Below are 21,819 nucleotides of genomic sequence, written 5' to 3'. Positions count from 1 at the left end.
ATTACCCCCAAACTCAATTCCAGCTTTCCCTTTGTGATATGGAACCTTGTAGTTCAATTTCAGAAAGATCCATACACTTACACACAAGTTATTATCATGAAACTAGAAAAATGCTTGTTTTTTGCCCCTTTTTTGGCCCCTAATTCCTAAAATTTTGAGGCAATTACCCCCAAAACCAATCCCAGCATTTCCTTTGTGATATGGAACCTTGTGGTACAATGTCAGAGAGATCCATACACTAACACACAAGTTATGTCTGGAAGTTACAAAAATGCTTATTTTTGGCCCCTTTTTGGCCCCTAATTCCTTAACTGTTGGTACCATAACCCCCAAAATCAATCCCAACCTTCCTTTTGTGGTATTGAACCTTATGGTAAAATTTCACGGAGATCCATTCACTTAAACTAAAGTTAGAGTGCGAAAACCAATGTGTCTTCGGACGACGCCGGACGACGCCAGACGACGACGACGACGACGCCAACGTCATACCAATATACGACCAAAAAATTTTTAATTTTTGCGGTCGTATAAAAATTGGGATTTTACTGAAAGTCACTAATTCAAAACATTATAAATATTATACTTTTTTATAATGAGGGGAATTAACTCAAAAGTTGATGTATTTTTAGCAATTTTAATACTATCTTTAGATATTTTGAACCTGATTGTTTTTGTTAGAATTAAATCTTTATCCTTCCATGTAGTGTTGAAGATTTAGTCTGAAATACAACAGATAAGATGAAAATCATCAATTAAGCAATGCCTTCTATATGGACTAATTTTTATGAAAAGTTTTATTTGGAGTCTTTTTATGCTTTGATTATGTTATAAACAGAATGAATTTAGGACATTGTTTGAAAACTTTTGTGTTATGACAAGACTACATTTAAAAAAAAAAATCATTAATGAGCAATTAAGGTTCTGAAGAAAAGATGAACTAATTTGGCAATGGTCCACTTACACTGGCCAGATTAAGCAACAACAGTATTCCTTAACCTACAGTTTGGTAGTGGAATCCAGCATCTAGACTAATTTTGCTGTTGTCTATGTTTTCAGTGTGATAGGGGAATGCACATAATAGATTTACTGTTAATGAAATGATTTATTAATCTAATAAATGCCTTAAAAGCTTAAACTGTAGACTGTATGTAATGTTAACTGGAAGATATCCATTTATAAGTTATATACAGCAAACCAGGATATTAATTTTTAAAAATTTCTATCTATAGATACTTGCTTTTGATCATAAACAAGCTTCTGTCCAAGTTTGGTACAAATCCAGGAGAGTTCGGAAAGTTATAAAATTTTTAAAACTTTAACCAGAGTGAATGTAATGCTAACTGGCAGAAAAACTAAGTCCATTTATGAGTAAAATATGAATAAACCTGATTTCTTTTTTTTTAAATTTACTTCTGGATACTATCTTATGATCATAAACAAGCTTCTGTCCAAGTTTGGTAGAAATCCAGGATAGTTTATGAAAGTTGTTGAAATTTCAAAAACTTAAACACAGAGGGAATATTTGTGGATACCTCCGAAAACGATGCAGACAACAGAATGAAGGATCGCTATGTCTCGCTTTTAGGACAAAAAGTACAGGAGGACAATTTTGTATGTAATGCCACGAGTCATTGGAGGAATTGCTCTTTAATAATAAGATTTAAAAATTTCTTAAAAGACCTTTGTCAGATGTTTTAAGTTTATAAATTGTGACTGAAACAAGTATAAGGGAGGTTGCACGTGAAATTTGAAAGACAACAGATTCTACTTTCATTGAAAAAAATCTAATTTTCATCCTTTTTAATTGGAAAACATGAAGCAACCAATTATTCTATTCACATCAATTACTTTACCAAAAAGTGACTTTACATTAGGTTAAATGTCATTAACTGTAATGGTTTACGTCCTTTTTTAAGGCAATATTTGTGGACATTGTATTTATACTTTTTTAAGGCAATATTTGTGGACATTGTATTTATACTTTTTTAAGGCAATATTTGTGGACATTGTATTTATACTTTTTTAAGGCAATATTTGTGGACATTGTATTTATACTTTTTTAAGGCAATATTTGTGGACATTGTATTTATACTTTTTTAAGGCAATATTTGTGGACATTGTATTTATACTTTTTTAAGGCAATATTTGTGGACATTGTATTTATACTTTCTTGTATGTTATATTTAAAGGCATATAAAATATAAACCCATGAATAAACAAAATAGGAAGTGCATAATGGCATTATATCGATTGGAAACTGACAAATTTCAAATAATAATAAGATGTGCTAAAGTTTCTTTTTACTGCAGATGACAATGAGATTAGGAGCTCACATGATAAAATAGTGTCCCCTCCGTATAAGATGGCCTTTATAGTACAAACTTACAAAGAAAGACCTGATGGGAAAATACTATTAATGAAAAAAAAAGTTAAAATTTTTGCTGAAATTTTGTACACTCGAGACTCCTTAAATAGAAAGTTTTATATTTACTTGTTAGTTATTTAATGCCCAAAAAGGTGCAAGCCAGGGCCGACCGTGCAAGGGCTGTATAGCCAGATAAGGTCGTTAAAAACTTCCATTTGTTGTAGAAAAGTGAGGAAATGTACTTTTATTGACAGTAAGTCAAATGTCAACCACTAAGAGACCAAAAACAAATTATGTTAATCAAGAAATGAAAGGCTGTCAACAATGAGCAAAATTTTACTTTAAATGTGTCAACACTGACAATACCTTAAAAAAAAATGAAAAGATAAAAAAAAAAAAACTGCCTGATTTGTGCTTAAAAAGAAGAATATGAAAAATACAAATATCATGAACATGAAAACAGCAGAAGCCTATTTAAAATCACAGCATAAAGGGTTTCCAACTAGGCACAGAAACATGCTTGCTACACTTGTGTGCCAAGTTTTCAATTTGAAGACTGTACAGTAACCTATTTAAGTTGCATCAACAACATTTGGTGTTGTAGATGGAAGGTCTTTCTCATTGGTATGATCATACACATTTAAACATGGGATTGTTGCAGTACTGCATAGCATAAAATCATGTTATGAATTAGTTAAAAAAGGGATATATTCCTAATGAGAACAACAAGAAGCTAAAGTCATGAAGCAAAATGGCATTTATAAATAAGTCTTTATATGTATAGCTACAGTGATATCAATAATTGTTTTACTTGATAAAATTAAATTTTATATACATCTCATTGTATATCAGTGGATATATCATATATTGTACAAGGCTAACCAATTTTTACAAATGTAAGGTTAACTGACCAGGCCTCTATATACACATAATTACCCTATTCTATTTTGAGGTAAAATCTTTATCTTCAATTTTCATCATTAAAAGTTCAAAGCATGTAAATATAAGAATCTAGTGGAACATTATTTAAGATCCGTTTGAATGGTTTTACAATAGTAATTTTTTGGGCCCCTTTATAGCTTGTTGTTCGGTGTGAGCCATGGCTCTGTATTGAAGACTTGACCTATAATGGTTTACTTTTATTAATTGTGACTAGGATAGATAGTTGTCTCATTGGCACTCATACCACATCTTGTTATATGATATCTATTATAACATAATCGAAGCCTGTCATAACAATTCAAGCAACTAAAACAATAACTTGAAAAGATCACTCCACTGATGCATACATAATAGACAGTAAATGTAAATTCAAAAAAGTTAAAGCATAATTCAAACAGTTATGCACATTTAAAATTATCATTAATGTCATAAACTACTTACTCATTATGTTTTATAAGCCTTAGCCTTGGTGTTTTAATTTTACAGTTACTTATCTTATTATTTTCTTTTCAATATGTATCCTTAAATGATAATTTCTTAACAACCGTATCACTTTGAGTGTTATTTTTAAAAGAAATGATAACTGATGAAATAGGAATTTCAAAAAGAACAAGAGTGCACACACTGAAATGTCTCGCCTTCTTTACTAACCATTGATTTTATGTTGATAGTCCTAAATATAAAGCTTTACTACAAGTAACACATAAACTTAACATGATCCAAGAAAATGAGGTCAAGGTCAGATAAACCAAACGAAAAATACATGTACACCTTACAATCATTCTATAAACCAAACATAGTTGACCTATTGCTTATAGTTTCTAAGAAACAGTCTTAACCAAGAAAACTTAACATTGACCAATGAACCATGAAAATGAGGTCAAGGTCAGATGATCCATGCCAGACAGACATGTACACCTTACAATCAATGTATGCATTAAATATAGTTGACCTATTGCTTATAGTATCTAAGAAACAAACTTAACCATGAAAACTTAACATTGACCAATGAACCATGAAAATGAGGTCAAGGTCAGATGATACCTGCCAGACAGACATATACACCTTACAATCCTTCCATACAACAAATATAGTTGATCTATTGCTTATAGTTGAAGAAAAACAGACCAAAACACAAAAACTTAACACTGAGAAATGAACCGTGAAAATGAGGTCAAGGTCAAATAAAACCTGCGAGACTGACATGTACATCATAAAATATTTCCATGCACCAAATATAGTTGACCTTTTGCATATAGTATTAGAAAAAAAGACCAAAACTCAAAAACTTAACTTTGACCACTGAGCCATGAAAATGAGGTCAAGGTCAGATGACACCTACCAGTTGGACATGTACACCTCACAATCATTCTATATACCAAATATAGTAGACCTACTGCTTATAGTATCTGATATATGGACTTGACCACGAAAACTTAACCTTGTTCACTGATCCATGAAATGAGGTTGAGGTCAAATGAAAATTGTCTGACGGGCATGAGAACCTTGCAAGGTACGCACATACTAAATATAGTTATCCCATTACTCATAATAAGAAAGAAATTAACATTACATAAAATGTTGACTTTTTTTTCAAGTAGTCACTGAACCATGAAAATGAGGTCAAGGACAATGGACATATGACAGACGGAAACTTTGTAACATAAGGCATCTATATACAAAGTATGAAGCATCCAGGTCTTCTAGTTTCTAAAATATAAAGCTTTTAAGAAGTTAGCTAACGCCGCCACCGCCGCCGGATCACTATCCCTATGTCGAGCTTTCTGCGACAAAAGTCACAGGCTCGACAAAAAAATAGTATAAATAAAGATCTAAGAAATTAGGATATGACTGTCAGCTGATAACTTTTTAGAAGATAAACTACCCTTGATTAACCTTTTTATATGTTCAGAGCAATAGAAGATGTTCTAAAATGCAAACTAGAAAAAAGATTATGTCCGAAAAGATAAATATTTTTGAATGAAGCACATTCATAAACAAATAATAATTTCTGATACAAATATTAATACTTGCTGTTCAAACTTAGTATTTCCAAAAAAAAAATGTGTATTTTAAAAACATAAGATATTTTTCGAAAATTAATAAGCAAAATTTCAGTAAAATTCAATTTGCACAAAAACTCTGCAAATAACATTTTTCATTTGCTTCCTTTCTTTACTTTAGGACTCTTTACACTTAAAAAAATTGTTGACAGACAGGCATAACAACAGACAAATTGAAAACTATAGGGCTCATCTATCAATTACTTAAAATATACTAAAAAATGGCCAGACAAAGTTTTATTTTCTTTTTTTCAATTCTTTTAAAAATCAAAAACAAAACCAAACTGTAAACTAGTTTTTTCGCAACCAACCCACCCTTTTATAAGCCAATACAATAATTAACTAACCACCCTGATTTTTTTCACAATTAAATATTTCTTTTTGCGTAAACCCCTGAGGGTTATGCAGTATATATTGGACGATGTCCGTAGTCTTTCGGAACACCGGATGTTATTCGGAATACATCTGTTTCTTTCTATGGCCACCTTTTGTATACATGCGCAATAGCTTATTATTTGACCTGTTGAATCATTAGCATCTTAAAGTTGCTATAGAGATAAGTTACATATGATGCGAAATTTATTATGACGCAAGCTACTTTAATAAGCATTTGAATACTTCCTTGCACGCAATTACAAGCTGCTAATATTTACCTTACATATATACGCGTAGTTATTCTAATTAGAGTCAAACGTTGAAACCAGCTGTGTTAAGATATGAGATAAGATTTCACGTAAACAATGCGATTTATATTCGAAACGAGATTTGTTAAAACTAAAATCTATAAAAGAAGTATTACTAGCATTTCACTTAAGATTCCGAGTCGGGAAAATGTAAATAATGTACGAAGCAGGCTATTTCATAATGTTCATACCTCAACGTCCTTGTGGGACTAACTAAAGGACAATACTGAAATTAAAATGAAGTCTTTCTTGCACTTTATTGAAATTTTACGTCTAGGATAGACCAAGGACGTATATAATCTAAATTGATATACATCCTTGAATAGTTTCTATTTTCTTTAAAATTGCAATTTTCTTTATTTAAATATTGCAACGTTATTTCCTTATCAAATGTCTATTAATTAATAAACACCGAGTGATGACAGATGCAGGCAGAGATAAAAAAATTAATTTCTATTTATAGTTATCTTGGTCAGGGAACAGATTATCTAACTATATGTTCAGCCTGTAGTAATTAATGCTCTTCAAAATGTTCGTCAAAATAAAAATAAATAATTATTATTTCATAAAGACGATCAGATGATGAATTTTCGGTTTTAATTTATTAAGTACGAAAATGTAAAATAGTGTAAGAAGATTTTGAGCCATCTCATGACTGATCAGTAGGCTACACAGTGCCCCCAAATGACCAGTATAAAACTATCCAGCAAGAGAGAAAAAGGATAGCCGGGTCAATGTAAGAAACCTACTAGGCAACTTCAGTTCAATTTCAATATCTCGATTATTCTAATGGATTTGTCAAATGTCAGGGAATATCTTTTTAAATGTGGTAGGAAGACAACTCTCCATCAAAACACAGTGTAGTCAAAACTCGCAATTATAGGTTATAACTCAGCCTTCAACACAAAAGCTTGGCTCACATTGGACAGCATCCTACCGAGGTCCCCAAACACTGTTATAAAACAATTTAAACAGGAAAAAAAACAGATCTAATTTAACTTCAAACCAGAAACAAAAAGCAAATATGAACTGCACCAAAAAAAGACAACCACTAAACAACATGCTTCGGACTTGGGACATGTGCTTATGAATACATCTGGTTTAAAAGAATTTACATACATACCATAAGACAGTAGTGTAATTTTACCATGTAAAAGACACCCTTTAATATTTAATGAAAAAATCGTGTTCAGATAAAAAAAATCGTAAGGGTTCCGGGGAACCCAGTGTCTCGCCTACTTTTGCTGTAAATCGCAGGCTCAACAAAAATGAGGATAAACATCAATAAAAACATTCCTCTCAATACTATTTTTTTTTTATTTTAAGAAGCTTCTGTCCAAGTTTGGTAAAAATCCAGGATAGTTTATAAATCTAAAAAATTTAACTTCAGACTGTATGTAATGTTAACTGGAAGAAAAACTAAGTCCATTTATAAGTAAAATACAGATAAACAGGTACATAATTTTAACAAAAAATTTCCTTCTAAATACTAGCTTTTAATCATAACCAAGCTTCTGTCCAAGTTTGGTACAAATCCAGGATAGTATAAGAAAGTTATTAAAATTTAAAAAAAACTTTAACCTCGGAGTGAATGTATTGTATCCCAGCAGAAAACTAAGTCCATTTATAAGTAAAATACGGAAAAAATGGAATTTCATTTTTACAAAATTTACTTCTGGATACTATCTTATGATCATAAACAAGCTTCTGTCCAAGTTTGGTACAAATCCAGGACAGTTTAAGAAAGTTATTAGAATTTTAAAAACTTTAACCACAGAGTGAATGTATTGTTTCCCAGCAGAAAAAACTAAGTCCATTTATAAGTTAAATATGGAAAAATGGAATTTTATTCTTACAAAATTTACTTCTGGATACTATCTTATGATCATAAATAAGCTTCTGTCCAAGTTTGGTACAAATCTAGAATAGTTTAAGAAAGTTATTAAAATTTCAAAAATTTTAACCACAGAGTGAATATTTGTGAACGCCACCGCCAACGACACCGACGGAATGTAGAATCGCTTTGTCTCGCTTTTTCGACATAAGTCGAGGGCTCAACAAAAAGGAACAACTCACAACAGTTCATAAATGTGACCTTTAAACAATTTCATATTTAGGTGATGGGTATACTGATCAGTGGTAATTTCAGGTTTGACCATGTTAGTTTTTTTGTTGTTTTCAATTTTGTTTGTTTGTTTATAAGTACAAGGTGTAAGCTGTTTTAATTGTCTAGGCTATAAATATCTTTTTTAATGATTTGGTTTCGGTCATCAAGGTGAAGAGGATACAGTGCGATTCAAATTGTATATATTTACAATTAAACTTGCAGGCCCTTTTTCATGACCCACAATTTGAAATATAAGAAATCATCAAAATAAAAAGGAACATCCGGAAAATATCTTCAAAGCGAGTTAAAGGTTTTAAAAGTGTTTGTTTTTAACAAAAGAGGTTTGTCATCTAAAACGTTTAAGAGCATACACAAAGTACAGAACTTAAAATTGCCAATGCTTACTACCCTAAGCATAAAAAAAACCTTGCAGAGCAGGTGTAAGGATCTTAATAATGATAAATATCAAGCCATTGTTCAAATAACCATGAACATATCTCAAATTCCAATAAAAACGGCTATTTTACAGGTTCACGTATTGCATTTCTTAAACACATATAATCATTAATTGATTAATTTTTTTTCACATTTGCATTTGAACTTTAGCCTAAAAACTAACTCTAATTTAAAAACAAAAACCAGCATCTTAGAATGGAACATCAAGTGGGTGACTTAACATGATGTCTTTCGGGAGAGAGGAGAGAAAAAATATTCCTTTAACAAGAATATTTCACCCCGCATTGAACAGTATTTACTTTAAGTAAACAGTCACTGTCAGTTTCTAATTCTTATATAACAAAAATGATATAAAACAATAAATCTTTTTTTAAACAATTATCTTATATCTAATGCCAAACAAGCATTTGGGTTTACGATTGCATTTCTTTTTTTAAAGAAAGCAACTTGTTGGACTGTTAATGAATTTAAAGCAAGCTTCTTGCTGGCAATAGGCCCGAGAACACAGTTATTTTCCCCTATTTGTCTATTAAAACATAATGGCAATTAAAAAAAAATCCACCTGCTCTATTCTAAAAAGATTTGGTGTGCATAAAGTATGACTTTTATCCCAAAACATATCAAAAATTCAGAAAAGTCTACCAGCTCATTCTCTCCTGGTAACCCCAAACATAAGGACACCGGTAAGGATGAAGCCTGAGAGCTTCCGAGTAGAGGAAATTCCACCTTTATTTACCTGACCAAATCACTCATTTCTACAGAAAATTTCAAAAAGATTTTTTTCAGACAGTATATTTGAAGTCTTATCTTTCACCTAAATGCAAACAAATAATGAAAAATTCCAAAAAAAGACAAAGAAAAAAAATAAGAAAAAAAACACTGAAATTAAAGGGAACTACATTTGTGGACAATGAAAATTGAAGGTAGATAACTGTGTCCTCGGACCTAATAGGACCTTTTCAGTAGTCCAAATGAAATAAAATTTTACATACATTAACTTTAATATATATCAAGACTACATACCAAATTTCAGACCAATCAGACAATGCATGCACCAGCAAATGCATTTCTTGCACCCCTACCTTCACACCCAAATTTTATCATTTTTCTGGTATGGAATTTTCAATTTCCTCAAAATACCTTCTTTATTCAAACGCTCATAACTTTTTTATTAGTGCAAGTTTTATGAAAAACTAAAGTGTTTGTTAAAGTAGAAACATTGGTAAAATTTAATCATTGATAAAATTTTCCAAAATTAGAACGCATTATTGTGTAACTAAGGTTATTTTTCTAAATTCATTTCAAATCACGAAAATTCCGAACCAGAATATTTAAAAAAATCAATGAAAAATTCAAAACTCAACCTACAGTTTTCAGAATTGCATTAAAAAATTCTATAGTCATACTACAATACACAAAATTTAACTTTATGGGGGTCTTGAATAAACTTTTGGCTTATTTACCTGTATATTCAACACCCCCTTTACACCATCTGCCCAAGGCAAAATCAAGATGTCATAAAAACTTTAAAATGCTGTAAAATCCTTATTTTTTGCAATTTTGAGATGAAATAAAGTGTTTTGGAAAGGTTAAGATGCTAAAAGTTCATTTCAATTAAAAAAAGTAAAAAATTCAACAGATTTTTAGAATTATTTTTTTTTTTTCAAAATCAAACAAAAATAGAACCAAAAAATAATCAATAAATTACAAAATCACTTTTCAATGGCAAAACAACTTTCTAAAATTTTGAAAATTAACGTTTGTAAAATCTGAATAGGAAAAGAACTTTTATTTCACAAATAAAGGCCAAAATAAGGAATTTTGTTTGAACTGGACCAAACCCTTTGAAGCCAGAGTTGGTCATTTCTTTAATCTGCAGCTAAAAATAGATCAAAAGAATCCACAGAATTGATTGACAGCATCACTTAGCCAATTAAAAATCTAAATCAAAAGTTACATAATGACAAAAAGTATAAAAACTAACACTTCTATGGTCTGTCATCCAAGTTTCTTTCGACGCTTTACACTGCACCACCAAAATATTTGTCTCAACATGTATCCAAAAGGTTACTGGCCATTCAACAAAGGCTTAGCTGGACGGCTGCAGAGAAGGAGAGTTGCACCTGTGTGTAGATTCCAGAATGGCAGAATTCCATGGAATGTTCCTGTTCCTGTCCCTGTACTAGAGTTGTCCACTACACCAGACCAAGATATCAATAATGCTCCTGTTGTTGAAATGAATGTTGAACAGAAGGACATTAAAGATGAACCTACAATCAATTCTACTTCAGCTGTACACAATGATGGCATAAAGACTCGTTCCCAGCTACTGGTATCATCCTATGACCTGAAAACAGAAGAAGAAGATTGGAGTTCACTTTCTGGTATGAGGTTTGTCGATCATGAAGAGATGATGAAGATGCTGGACATTGTTATAAAGGCTCACACAAAAGAATTCAAGTACTGCAAAAATCCAGAAATACTGGCACACAGACAAGTTAAATGGGGAGTTTGCTGGAAATATACCCTTAGATGTAAGAACTGCACCTACATGAGCCCAGTTATAAAGTTATACAAAGAAGTTGTCACCAATATACCTGGTACCAACCCTGGAGCACCCAATGTCGCAGTAGCTGCAGTCCTACATGACTGTCCCATGGGTAGTACAAAGTTCCAGGAGCTGTTTGCTAGAATGAACTGTCCTCCTCCATCCAGAACAAGCATGCAGAGAATGTCACATAATGTTGGAAAGGAGCTAGTAAAACTTAACAGGACAGACATGTCAGAAAAACTGGAGATTGTTAAGTCAGTAAATCGAGAGAGGGGGCTACCAGAAAATGTGATTAATTTTACAGTCGACGGAAGGTACAACAGTCAGATCATTACCAGCCGCAAGAAACCGGGACTGAATGCCACCCAAGCTTTCACACTTGCCATTGAGACGATGACAGATAGGCAATATATTGTTGCATCATTTGCCCAAAATCAGAAGTGCTGGAAAGGAGCCTGGCTGAGGGGGAAAGGTTTTGATGTTAATTGTCCCTATGGCCACGAAGACTGCACTGCAAACTTATACAGAGCAGCTCCAGTGTCAGAGTACCAGATGGGTAAAGAAATTGGTTCACAGCTGGCACTTCAAGACATCCTTGTAAAGAATGCCACAACAGATGGAGATGGACGGGCTGCCAAAGGGATAGATGACGCAACCAGAGCCCTACATCCCATGTGGAAGGTCGAAAGGCTAGCTGACTATGTCCACCTTGGCCAGTCACAGTTCCGAGCATCCCTGAGAGCTCAGTTCAGCGAAGGCATGTTCTATGGGCGTACAAAAGAGATAAAGAAAGAAATGAAGAAAGCTTTTAGTCAAGATGTCAAATGTAGGAGTTCGATGATAGTGGGACAGCTAATGGAACAGTACAAAAGAAATGCAGATGACATATGTAAAGACTTACCCAAGGCTCTGCAGGCGACAATCAGGTGTTATGATGGTGACTGCTCCATGTGTAAACAGCACTCAGTGGTATGTGCAGGTGATGAGAGCTACAACTGGTGGACCTGCTCCAAGTATCTTGGCTGCTATAACATTAATATCCTGCAAATGGACGAAAAAGACAAGTTGTTACTGCAAGAGATCTTGAAAATGAAGCTTAGTGAAGATGCGATTAGAAGTATGAAGCTTTACAACACAACAAACAAGAATGAAGCTGTGCACAGATCCTTGAGTGTGAATTTACCCAAGAATGTAATCTTCTCAAGAGGCATGGAGGCCAGATTAGCATCTGGAATTCACAGAAACAACAACATGCCAGGAACCTCAGCAAAGCAAAATGTGAACATCTGGGGGTTAATTTATCTGATTCCAGTTTAAAGTTCCTCGACAGTATGGACAAACAGTTTACCTACAAGCAAGAGTATGAAAAAAAACCTGAAGTTAAACGTAGACGTCTCACACATAGTGGTGAAAAATAGTAGAACATAGAGAGGCCAAGGTAAAAAGTAAAGAGCGCGATGTCTACAGAAAAGGGCAGTTGGACCCAGTGCCTGCCTTACTTAGCCATAGTACCTACTGCAAGAGAAAACTACCACCAGCACCATAGATGAGACAGCAACCTAGCAACACAGTAACTCAACCAAAGGTCCTTTTAAGGACCACCCAAATCTTTCAAAAAGATATCTGAAATTGTTGTTTACATCAATAAAATAAAATAAAGTAAATATTTAATTTATAAATCCTAAAACAATGAATAATACCAAGGTTATTGTTTGCCATCTTTAAGTCCAACTTGCAAGGTGGCAATGGAGCTGGGTGACCCAAGCAATGGCCACATGAAATGCAAGTTTTTCTACTGTTGTTGAAGCCGTGTGGCTCCAACACCAGATGATCAACATTAATGCATTTTGAGTTGTGGCACAGATGCTAGACATCAAAATTAGGTAAATGAAAATTGAGATGCCTTATCATGTACGCAAGTCTGTGCACATGTATTTGTCTCCACCCGCCGGCATTGGGATGCTTGAAATTTATCACCCCATATTTGCCATTAGGCGTACAAGCCCCTGTCCAAATCAGACAGTGCCCATTTTGGCCAGGGGCAGATTTTTCTTGTAATTTTGCTAAATATTTTTGAATAAATCCCTCCATTTAAACTTTAAAGAACTATTTCTTATCAGAATGAGTAGGAATTTGCTCAAAATAGAAAAATTATGAGCCCCTGTTTTGAGATTTGCCCCAAAAGTTTCAACATATTTATAAATAACAATCCAAAAATATGGCAAAATAGGTTTTTTTTTTGGCATTTAAAAATATTTTCCAATTATTTACTATAAATTAACAATGAAATATCTTTACAATTCAATTTTGAGGCAAACTGTGCAAATCAGGGGACCAAAATGTCCATTTTGGGGTACAGTGGGTTCAGCCTCTTAGGCCCGAGAACACAGTTATTTTCCCCTATTTGTCTATTAAAACATAATGGCAATTAAAAAAAAACCACCTGCTCTATATTCTAAAAAGATTTGGTGTGCATAAAGTTTGACTTTTATCCCAAAACATATCAAAAATTCAGAAAAGTCTACCAGCTCATTCTCTCCTGGTAACCCCAAACATAAGGACACCGGTAAGGATGAAGCCTGAGAGCTTCCGAGAAGAGGAAATTCCACCTTTATTTACCTGACCAAATCACTCATTTCTACAGAAAATTTCAAAAAGATTTTTTTCAGACAGTATATTTGAAGTCTTATCTTTCACCTAAATGCAAACAAATAATGAAAAATTCCAAAAAAAGACAAAGAAAAAAAATAAGAAAAAAACACTGAAATTAAAGGGAACTACATTTGTGGACAACGAAAATTGAAGGTAGATAACTGTGTCCTCGGAACTATATATTATTTGCAAATGCTTGACAATTCCATTTATTGTAATATTTGGCTTTTAATCATATATGAAGGCCTGATCAGTATAAGGAGTAAATAAAACTAAAAATTATAAAATAAAATACTCACCACTGCATGACTTGGCCAGATTCTGTTGGGATCACTGCTTAAGAAACTATGTAAACTGTCAAACTCTAATGTGTCCATTGTAATTTTAAATGATGAATTGAAGAGTTGCAACAACAAATGGAAGTTTTTACCGACCTTGACTGGCTATACAGCCCTTGCACGGTCGGTGTGCAAACAACAAATTGAAGAGTTGCTGATCCTTAGTTAGTTTTTATGAGAAGTCCTTTTTGGAATACTTTCTCATTGGTAGACCAATCATCATCAACTCAAGCAATAAAAGTTTGACACCATTTAACAAAATAGGCATTGAAGCTCCAAGGAAATGGTAAAGGTGTGAAAGTCTATTGTTCAGGTATATTGGTTGATTGTCATAATTAATTGTTAAAAAAAACAAATTGTCATTACCAATGATTTGTATAGTATACAAATCCTTGTCATTAATTATAAACAAATGATTACTTGAATTTTCTAATTACCTTTGGAATTATTAAAATGAAGTTTTCTTTTGTTTAATAAAAGTGTGCTATATAGTTTTCAACACCTCCAATGGGTCCAATACACTAATGGTTGATGCAGATATCTCCTTGTTCACTTATTAATAAAGCCACATTTCAAATGTACTTTTTGAAATTGTTTAAACTTATTTTATAAAATTATATCTTTATATTGTTTCTAAACCCTAAAATTTCATTCTTTGTAATGTGTACCTAGAAACAACTTATTTGATCTTATTGGTATATTACTACCTGCCAAATTCAAAATTGTAGAATAATCATGACTGAATCATTTAGTGTCTTGAATGAAAAATATATGATTTAAAACATTTTTGCTAAACCATGGTATATTGAACCCCATAGTTACCATAAAAAAACCTAACTTCTTTTTGAATGCCATAAAAATTCTTTAATCTTTTATTAAAGCAAAATGATCTATTCAGTTTTAATCCCCCCTTTACACCTTCAATTTCAACATTATAGAAATTTTAACTCCTTTATATAGTAATAATACTGCAATAAGTAGTTTGTATGTATTTTACTTGCTGGAAAAGATATTTTGAAAATTTTACTTTGCCATGGTATTTTCACCCCCCTACCATGGTATATTGAACCCCCTACTATAGACCTTCAATTTCAAAATTGTAGCTATTATGACTCCTTTACACTGTTATAATACTCAAATAAGTAGTTTGTATGTATTTTACTTGCTTGAAAAGATGTTTTGAAAATTTTACTTAGCCACATGGTATATTGAAACCCCCTATTAAGACCTAATTTGAAAAATCCTAGCTATATTCTAACTACTTTACATAGAAATTATACTCCAATAAGTAGTTTGCATATATTTGACATGCTTTGAAAGATGTTTTGAATTTTTTTTCTTAGCTATGGTATTTTGAACCCCTTGCCATGGTATATTGACCCCTCCCTTTACACCTCCAATTTCAAAAATTCTAGTTGTTATCACTCCTTTACATAGTAAATATACTCTAATAAGTAGTTTGTATATATTTTACATGCTTGAAAAGATGTTTTGAAAAAAAATTCTTAGCCATAGTATATTGAACCCCCTTTCACACCTCCAATTTCAAAAATTCTAGCTATTCTAACTCCTTTATAAAGTAATAATACTCCAATAAGTAGTTTGTATGTATTTGACTTACTGGAAAAGATGTTTTGATAATTTTCCTTTTAAAATTAACGAAGCCATGGTAATTTGACCCCCTCCTCCTTTTTTACCATGGAAAATTAAAACTTAGTCTACCCTTCTATATATACATTATAATTTCAAATAATTAAAGCATTCAAGCTACATGGTCTAGTTATAATGCTTCAACAAGTATTTTGAATTAAATTTTGTTGTTAAAGACTTCACAGCACTTATACCAAGCAAAGATTTTTTCATGGAAAATTTACCTCCCCTTCTTGTATGAATGATTTTTAATCTATGATTAGCTTTAATATAATGTATAATGTTCTATTAATCATTTAGAATGAAAAAAACAGGGGGTTCAATTTACCATGGGGGGTCAATTTTCCATACAGGGGGGGTTCAATTTACCATAGCAGTATTTTGACCCAGGGGTCAATTTACCATGGGGTTCAAAATACCATATGACACCGGGAAGAATAATTTAAAAGGAACGATCAACGATGTCAAATTATAGAAATTAGGGTTGAGACAGAAAAAACAAATGACTATATTTCCTATTTAATTCCATAAACAAATACACAAAAAAAATTTAGTGTCGAAATTTTTTGCAATTGCCTCACTTGCCTCAATGGTAGTTACGGCCTTGGCTGTCCACTTCATTTCTCTGGTCGTCAATCGTTCTCGTATTTTGTTCTTTTTATTGATAAACTATGCAGAATAAGATAAATAATGATAATTTGTTGTAATTAAAAACCATATGTCACATTATATTTCATAACTTGTATTGTATGAAAATCCTTCTTGTCGATCTCGCAACGGAGGCGTGGCTTATTTTCCTTATTTGGAAAACCGATTCGATAGGAAGCTTGAAACCCACATATTTGAATGGACGGATTGTTTTTGTATTACCTAGGGATTTCAGCATACAAGCAGAATCATACGACATAACTTGACTATGAGTAAGTATTCTGTCGTCTTTTTGCTGTTTTCTGTAGCCGACTATCTTCATTTTGACAAAAATCTAACCTTGAAGTTGCATCTTCTCCCCCTTTTTTCCATCTGTTCAGTAGAATTTAGAAATTATCCCTGAACCAAAGATTTGTATAATATAATATGCTTGAACTATCTTAAATGCAAGTCCACTGATGGTCCACAGTGTTTATGTGCAATTTAGGTGAAGTTTTAGAATACCCATGAGTTGTCCAAGAAATTTTAATTATTTTTTAATAGTTTTTGAGAACTTAAACTTGTCAATGATAAAGCTATGTAAAGTCAAGAGAGAATGTAATGTAATACATGAAAGTTTACCTAATCTGGCCCAGTCAATTCATAACCTGAGTGCCCCAAGAACTGGTCTTGTCCAAGCTGTTATGAAAATGATTCTATATAAACTCTTATACAAATATTACCTGGTAGATGTTAATTTCTCTCCCTTTCTCCAGTCTCAAACTACAATAAGATGGTTGTCATCCAAACCAAATGATGCCAAACTTTACCACTACCTAAAATAAATAAAACCAAACTTGTCATTTAAATTAATTTTCATAAAACAGTTAAGACATTTATGCTTTAAATCTTACTGTAACAAACACTAAAATCTCTGCAAAATGCAGGTATTGATTTTCTTAAAATGTTTCAAATGTCAATTATTGCACCCATAATATTTAAGAATAATCTAGAGTCAACTTTTCTCAAATGTGTGCAGTATTTATATAAATTTCTACTTTGATATACTGCCATCCTGACTTGTCGATAGTATTTTACATGTTCCAAAAGGTGGCAATAAATTAAGTATGACTGTAGTAAATAATTTTCAGACAGTAACAAATCAACAAATATCCAAGTCCAACCAGATCTGGTGATAAAATTCCAGGTTTTATTCCCATACTAGCTGTACTTATAATCTTATTTTCCTGATTTTCCTGACATCCATTCTTTTGTTCCAGTCAAAATCATTACAAGGTTAACCACCAAAAATATCCTGTCATGTTTCAATCTGCATAAATTTTTTGTATTAAGACTGAAAATGAACAAACAATAAATACCTGAGAAGTCTACAGCACAGACCCCTCTTTGATGTTGACCTTTCAGTACTGACGATGTTTCATTGATTCTGTATCCCAGATATGTATAGTTCATCAGTCTCTTCCAACCTGTATGTACATAAATTAGATTGAAATATATTTAAAAAAAGATTCTACTACTACCATAAAGGTACTTTTGAACAATGATTCCATAATTTCTGGCTTTGTACTTGTTTTGGCTTTCAAACTTTTTTCATCTGAGCGTCACTGGTTGGTCTTGTGTGGACGAGACGCACGTCTGGCGTATTGAATTTTAAGCCTAGTACCTTTTGTTAGCTATTATTCGTGTGTTTCTTTGTCCTGTATGTTCTCCCATTTATTTGTTTTGTGGTCCTGTCATGTGATGTTGTCGTTTTGGTGTTGTGTTTGACGTTGCCATAAAAGCGAGAGGTTTGGCATGCCACAAAACCAGGTTCAACCCACCTTTTTTTTCTTAAAATGTCCTGTACCAAGTCAGGAAAATGGCCATTGTTATATTATAGTTCGTTTCTGTGTGTGTTACATTTTAATGTTGTGTTTTTGTTGTGTCGTTGTTCTCCTCTTATATTTGATGCGTTTCCCTCAGTTTTAGTTTGTAACCCGGATTTGTTTTTATCTCTATCGATTTATGAGTTTCGAACAGCGGTATACTACTGTTGCCTTTATTTAGATATATTTTATAATATTTAGATATTTAAGGTTTGCCATAAATCAATGGATAATGTTTGATGTCACATGATATTTTTCTCTCTAAGGGATATAAGCCAATAACAATCCATTCTGTAAAATATTTTACAGAAAGGACTGTTAGAGGCTTATATCTTATATTGTTTTACACATTGAAACCTGAAAATTATAAAAACTTTCATAGTCCCCTGGTTCCTGAAGGAAGTTCTAATTCGCACTTTGTACACAGGATAAGGTTTCGGTTGTTCATGACCCTTGTATTGCGGCATGATCTATCAAATTTTAGAAGCATTACTTTATTGCTTTTTTCATTTTAGTTGCAGTTGAAAATGATGTTAGGAAGGGCATCACCAGAGGTCAATTTTGATAACCTAAAGACGGACGAGGATAAATCTTTTGGAAAAAGAAATTCATAAAAGCAATAAAAACAAGACTTACAACGAGCATAATCAACTTATTGAATTAGTGCTAAAAGAGACAACCCAAAGACATGAGAAAAATGGCTGTGATATAAGTATTGGTAGTGTTAATAAACTAGCTGTTATCACAGAGATATGTCTCGCTTTTTTGTAATTTCGATAATGCAAATGTTGAAATTAAAATCGCAACACTTTATTTAACATGTACGTTTTGCAAATACTCAAAGTCAATGAACCATGACTGAAGGTACATGGCTAAACAATCTCCATGGAAATGAGATGTACCAATGCTAATACAACTGCATACTAAATACCATTGACTTATCATAAGTAGTTCCCTTTAAACATACCTAAACACAAGCTCATACATTTAAATATAGCAAATTTTCAAACACAAGTTAATACATTTAAATAAAGCAAAATCTCAAAGTCAATAAACCATAACTGAGGGGGCGGGGGTCAAATAATTTTCCTGGTAATGAGATGTGCCAATGCTAATACAACTGCATACTAAATATCATTGACCTATCACTAGTGGTTCCCCATAAACTGACCTAATTACAAACTAATACATGAAAACTAAGCAAAAATTTCAAAGTTATTAGACCATGACTGAGGGGGCAGGGCCAAATAATCTCCATGGAAATGAGATATGCCAATGCTTATACAACTGCATACCAATAATCATTAACTTACCACTAGTGGTTCCTCATAAAATGACCTTATCACAAACTAATACATGAAAACTAAGCAAAGTTTCAAAGTCAATAGACCATGACTGAGGGGGTGAGGCCAAATAATCTCCATGGTAATGAGATGTGCCAATACCAATACAACTGCATACCAAATATCTTTGACTTACCACTAGTGGTTCACCATAAACTAGACAGCATCACAAACTAATACATTGTTGACGCCGCAACGGAAACAGCATACCTATGTCTCGCTTTTTGACTCCGTCAAGCGAGACAAAAATCAATTTGAAAGTGATTTTTTCCTCAAGAAACCGTTTTGATGAGTGACAAAATTATTGTATTGGAAGGTGACTTTAATAAAATGTTTTTTTAATTGTCATTTGATCTTTGGTTTTGTTTTTGTTTACATGATGAAAACAATTGGGGTAATTAATAGTTTGTTTTTTTTTCAGTGATTGAACTATCATTTATCTGTAAGAATCAGTAATGCTACCCTTTAGCTGTCCAATATTTTTAAGAAAGAGGAGGTCTATTCTTAAAAATATTGGACAGCTAAAGGTAACATAATGGTTTCTTACAGGTTAATGATAGTCCAATCACTGAAATAAAGAACGGGTAAAACAATAGAATGACATCACAACAATGTTTTAATTATCCATAACATTTTAGAATATGAGACAGGAGAATGAAATGCCAGACATGTGACCTCTAGTCTGACTTTCTGATTGGCTTAAGTCATCTCTATAAAAAAACATCCTTTTCAAACGATAATTTCAAGATAACAGATAAACAATGTTTCAATAGTAATTTCCTAAGATAAAAAAAATATAGAAAAATGCACCTAGCTTATTAAAGAGGCATTTATTAGCAGCATGTTTATGATAAAATCGCCAATAGATTGCATCCTTTTTTGTTGATAGTTTACTATAAAGTAACAATCGGTAAACTTCGGCTTCAAAACACGGCCATTAATGAGCTACCATATTTGTTAGATCATAACAGACAGAGAGAAAAAAAATTTACAATTTAAAAACGATATCTTTGCGTAAAAAATGATAAAATCGTGCACAGAAGACTAAGTTTATGATATAAACATGCATTGCGCCTGTCCCAAGTCAGGAGCCATTGGCCTTTGTTAGTCTTGTATCATTTTTAATTTTAGTTTCTTGTGTATAATTTGGAGTTTAGTATGACGTCCATTATCACTGAACTAGTATACATATTTGTTTAGGGGCCAGCTGAAGGACACCTCCGGTTGCGGGAGTTTCTCGCTGCATTGAAGACCCATTGGTGGCCTTCGGCTGTTGTCTGCTCTATGGTCGGGTTGTTGTCTCTTTGACACATTCCCCATTTCCATTAATCTCAATTTTATTGGTTCAAGAATTGGATAAACATTATTTTTCATTAGTCACTCGTTTCATATGACTTTAAACTTGAGAATGTAATAATTTCAATGTTTAGTGAACCGTGGAATAGGCCTAATACCATAGTAATTTCACATCATGTGGCCTTATTTTCATGTTGATAAGACCACAACGTCAATGTAAACAACCTAAAAATCTATTTGGACTGACAGACGAACAGACCATACAACATAATATCCATTACAATCATAAGTAAAATAACATGTAATTGGAATTAGCTGAAATGATTTTTTTTCAATTTATTGTTGGCTTTGCTTGTGAAAGTTAAAAAACTTAATTTTGGTATACATTCTAAGTAGACAATGTGTTCAAAGGGAAATAACTCACCATAACCATAAAATATCTATTTTCTATACATGTCCCAGTTAACAACTAATGATTCCTGACAAGATAATAAAGGCTCCTGTTCCTAGTAGCAAGTATGTTGCCAAAGGGAAAGTACTGTTCCCTAGCAGATTGATATAGGTATGCTTCTGGAACTTGATATATAACCCTAATGCTAGGAAAGCTAACCGGGCTGTCAGCTGGAAAAGAAATATAGAATTTATCATGCATAAAAATACTATTGAATTTTAAAGAACATTTAATTAATTGACAGAACATGATAAAGAAAAGTTAGGAAACGGAATATTTTTGTAATTTGAAGTTAGCTATCAATGTTAGCTGAAAAATTAGAAATAATTTTATATTAGGATCTTTTATCCTGTTAGCATGGTTATAAAATCTTACTAGCAACAGAATACAGAAAACAATGAACGAAGAA

The 21,819-nt window shown here is 32.5% G+C and overlaps 1 long non-coding RNA gene across 1 annotated transcript in view; it reads right to left on the bottom strand.

Annotated features, from left to right (window-relative positions):
* Positions 1-21,603, bottom strand: part of LOC127719198 (uncharacterized) — a 55,609-nt gene extending 34,006 nt beyond the window's left edge. The window contains exons 1-3 of the long non-coding RNA XR_007990184.1: positions 21,384-21,603; positions 17,814-17,921; positions 17,178-17,270 (exon numbers count right to left, since the gene is read on the bottom strand). This is a non-coding gene — a long non-coding RNA (uncharacterized LOC127719198). The remainder of the gene's footprint in view (positions 1-17,177; positions 17,271-17,813; positions 17,922-21,383) is intronic.
* Positions 21,604-21,819: the final 216 nt, after the last annotated feature.

The sequence above is a fragment of the Mytilus californianus genome, unplaced genomic scaffold, assembly GCF_021869535.1.
Source record: "Mytilus californianus isolate M0D057914Y unplaced genomic scaffold, xbMytCali1.0.p SCAF_100, whole genome shotgun sequence".
Taxonomy (NCBI): Eukaryota; Metazoa; Mollusca; class Bivalvia; order Mytilida; family Mytilidae; genus Mytilus; species Mytilus californianus.
The sequence above is the reverse complement of the archived record's forward strand: the minus strand, read 5'-3'. Positions and strand labels throughout refer to the sequence as shown.